Genomic DNA, 4,689 nt, shown 5'->3' on the forward strand with positions numbered 1-4,689 from the left:
TTGAGACAAATGAAAATGAAAACACAATTACCCAAAATTTATGGGGACACAGTGAAGTAGTCCTAAAATGGAAATCCATAGCAATGCAGGCCTCCCTAAAGAAACAAGTAAATCTCAAATCAACAGTCTGTCTTTACACCTATGGGAATGGGAAAAAAAATAAGCCCAAAGTGAGAACAAGGAAGGAAATAATAAAGATCAGAGTGGAAATAAATGCAATAGAGACTAGAAAAAAAAATTTTAAACCCAAAAGCTGGTTTTTAAAAATATAAACACAGTTGCGGTTCGATGCCCGGCCCAAGCTGAGCTGCCACTAAGCTGCCAATAGGTAGCAGGATGGCTCAGCTAAAAAAATAAATAACTAAATAAAAAATAAAAATATAAACACAGTTGACAAACCTTTAACCAGATTCATCAAGAAAAAAGGAGAATCCAAATAAATAAAATCAGAAATGAACGAGAAGACGTGACAATGAACACCATAGGAAAAAAGAAAATTAAGAAAATATCATAAGCAACTATACACCAACAAATTAGACAATCTGGAAGAAATGAGTAAATTCCTAGAAGCATACAATCTTCCAATGCTGTATCAAGAAGAAACAGAGAATCTGAACAGACCGATTATTACGAACAAAATTGAATCAGTGATCAACAAGCTCCACCCAAAAAAAGTCCTGGATAGCTTCACAGGTGAATTTTTTCCTAACACTCAATACAGAATTCTACTTCTATTCTACTCAAACTATTCCAAAAAATCCAGGAGGAGGGAAGCTCCCAAGCTGATTTTATGAGGCCACCATTACCCTGATCCTCAAACCTGATAAACATATTACAAAAAAAAGAAAACTATAGGTCAATATCCCTAATGAACATAGATGCAAAATCCTTAACAAAGTATTAGCAAACCAAATTAAGCAATACATTAAAAAGATCATACACCATGATCCACAGGATTCATTCCTAGTATTCAAGGTTGGATCAATATCCACAAATCAATTAAAATGATATACCACATAAATCAAATGAAAAATAAAAATCATATGGTCATATCAACAGATGCAGAAAAAGCATTTGACAAAATCCAGCAGCCATTTATGACAAAAACTCTTAGCAAAGAGGGAATAGGAGGATCATATCTCAACATAATAAAGGCCATATATGACAAACCCACAGTCAATATCATACTCAATGTGGAAAAGCTAAAAGCATTCCCCTTAAGATCAGGAACAGGGAAAGGATGCCCACTTTCACCACTTTTATTCAACATAGTACTGGAAGTTGTAGCCATAGCAATCAGACAAGGAAAAGAAATAAAAGGCATCCAAACTGGAAAGGAGGAAGTAAAATTGTCATTATTTGCAGATGACATTATACTATACATAGAGAGCCCCAAAGATTTCACAAAAAATCTATTAGAGCTGATAAATTAATTTGGTAGAGTAGCATGTAACAAAATTAATACTCAGAAGTTGGTTGCATTTTCTAAACCAATAACAAACTATCAGAAAGAGAAATTAAGAAAACAATCCCATTTAACAATTGCATCAAAAACAATTAAAATATTTAGGAATAAACCAAACTAAGGAAGTAAAAGACCTGTACTCATAAAATTACGACATTAAAGAGAGAAATTAAAGAAGATACAAGTCAATGGAAACACATACAATCCTCATGGATAGAAAGAATACAGATAAAATGCCATCACTATCCAAACAATTTATAGATTCAACACAATCCTTATCAAAATGCCAATGACATTTTTTCACAGAACTAGAACAAATAACCCTAAAATGTATATGGAACCATAAAAGACCCTGAATAACAGGGTAATCCTGAGAAATAAGAACAGAGCGAGAGGCATCACCCTACCTGATATCAAATTAAACTACAAGGCCATAATAATCAAAACAGTATGGTGTGACATAAAAACAGATACATAGGTCAGTGGAACAGAAGAGTGATCCAGAAATAAATCCATGCCTGTATGGTATTTAATTTATGATAAAAGAAGCAAGAATTTACACTGAGCTAAAGACAATCTATTTAATAAATGGTGTTGGGAAAAATGGACAGATACATGCAAAAAAATAAAATTGGACCACCTTTACATACAAGAATAGACTCAAAAGGGATTAAAGACTTAAGTGAAAGACCTGAAACCATATAACACCTAGAAGAAAATATAGGAAGTAAACTCTCAGACATACCCCTAGTAATATTTTTACTGATATATCCCCTCGGGCAAGGGAAACAAAAGAAAAAATAAACAAATGGGACTGCATCAAACTAAGAAGTTGTTTCACAGTGAAGGAAACCATCAATGAAACAAAAAAGACATCCTACTGAATGGGAGAAGGTATTTGCAAAAGATACATCTGATAAGGGGTTAATTCCAAAAGTTATAAAAAAACTCATACAACAGAACACCAATAAAACCCAGACAATCCAATTAAAAAATGGGAAGAGGACGTGAAAAGACATTACTCAAAAGAGGATATACAGATAGCCAATAGACATATAAAAAGATGCTCAGTGTCACTAATCATCAGAAAAATGCAAATAAAAAACACAATGAGATAACACCTCACTCCTGTGAGAATTGCTATCATCAATAAATCAACAAACAACAAGTGTTGGGGAGAATGTGGAGAAAAGGGAATCCTCGTGCCCTGTAGGTGAGATTGCGAATTGGTGCAGCCACTATGGAAAACAGAAAATTAAAAATAAAACTACCTTATGACCCAGTAATCCACTTCTGGACATTTATCCAAATGGATCCAAAAAACTAATTCGAAAAAATATATGCACCCTGATGTTTACTACAGCACTATTCACAATAGCCAAGATATGGAAACAACTGAAATGTCCATCCATAGATGATTGGATAAAGAAATTGTGGTATTATTCATTTATTAAAAAGAATGAAATCTTACCCGCTGCAACAACATGGATGGACCTAGAGAATATTATGCTAAATAAGTCAGACTGAGAAAGACAAATACCATATGATCTCACTTATATGTGGAATCTAAAAATAGAATAAATGAGCAAACAAAATAAAGAGACTCAGAGATACAGAGAAAAAAAACTGATGTTTGCTAGATGGGAGAAGAGTTGGTGGATGGGGTAGAAGGTGAAGCGATTGGAAAGCACAAATTGGTAGTCACAAAATAGTCATGGGGACGTCAAATACACTATGGGAATATAATCAATAATGTTATAATGATTATGTAGGGTGTCTGATGGGTACTGAACATATCAGGGAGATCACTTCATAGATCATGTAGATGCCTGACCACTTTGTTGTACACCTGAAGCCAATATAGAATAATATTGGATGTCAACTATAATTATGAATATATATGTGTATATATTCATTCACAGGATGTAAAGCAGAGGGAATATAGTCAATGGTATTGTAATAGCTATGTACAATGTCAGAGAGGTAGTAACTTGGGGGGGGATTATCACTTTGTGAGGGGTTCAAATGTTTAAACACTATGTTGCTTTGTACACCTGAAACTAATAAAAAATAAATAGAATTAAAAAGAAAAGAAAAAAATCTGTTTATACCACCTTACTGTCTAGCTCTGGTTTTCTTTGACACCCACCCCCACTTCCAATATCAAATAGGGGTAATATTATTGAAATAGCAGAGTTATTAAGCCCAAATGTGAGATGCTATTGCACTGCATTTTAATCATCAAATATTTAATATTTATTTAATATTAGATGTTGCACAGCACACAAAAATAAATAATAATATTTCCTGACCTCAAGGGATGCTTGATGTGGATAACAAACATGAGAACAAATTGGCCAATATTTATTACAAATTATTTTATGTGGCAAATATAAAGATAACCTTTTTAGATTTTTAAGATTTTTTTTTTTTTGCAAATGGCACTATCTTTTCTTATGGCAGAATAGTATTCCATTGTGTATATATACCACGACTTCTTTATCCAATCATCTATCAAAGGACAGTTTGGTTGTTTCCATGTTTTGGCCACCATAAATAAAGCTGCAATGAACATCGGAGCACATATATAAATCTTTACAGATAAACGATTTCAGATTTTTTTGGTAGACACCCAGTAGGGGGATTGCTAGGTCATATGGTAACTCTATTTTTAATTCTTTTAGGAATCTGCACACTGCCTTCCATAGTGGCTGCACCAATCTGCATTCCCACCAATAGTGTATGAGGGTTCCTTTTTCTCTACAGCTTCTCCAACACTTGCTATTATTTGTCTCATTGATGATAGCCATTCTAACTGGTGTGAAGTGATATCTCATTGTGGCTTTTAATTTGCATTTATTTGATGATTAGTGATGAGCATTTTTCATATGTCTATTGGCCATCTGTATGTCCTCTTTGGAGAAATGTCTATTCAGGTTCTTAATGCTAAACGAAATAAGTCAGACAGAAAAGGTCAAGAGCCATATGATTTCACTGATTTGTTGTATATAAAACTTAAAACAACAAAAGAACAAGAAAAACTAATGAAGAAACAAAATTCATAGACACAGAAAATAGTTTAGTGGTTACCAGAGGGTAAAGGGGGAGGGAGTGGTCAATGAGGGTAAAAAGAATCAAATGTATGGTGATGGAAGAACTGACTCTGGGTGGTGAACACACAATGAGATATACAGATGATGTATTACAGAATTGTACACCTGAAA

This window comes from Hipposideros armiger, unplaced genomic scaffold, assembly GCF_001890085.2.
Source record: "Hipposideros armiger isolate ML-2016 unplaced genomic scaffold, ASM189008v1 scaffold_953, whole genome shotgun sequence".
In the NCBI taxonomy this organism is placed as follows: Eukaryota; Metazoa; Chordata; class Mammalia; order Chiroptera; family Hipposideridae; genus Hipposideros; species Hipposideros armiger.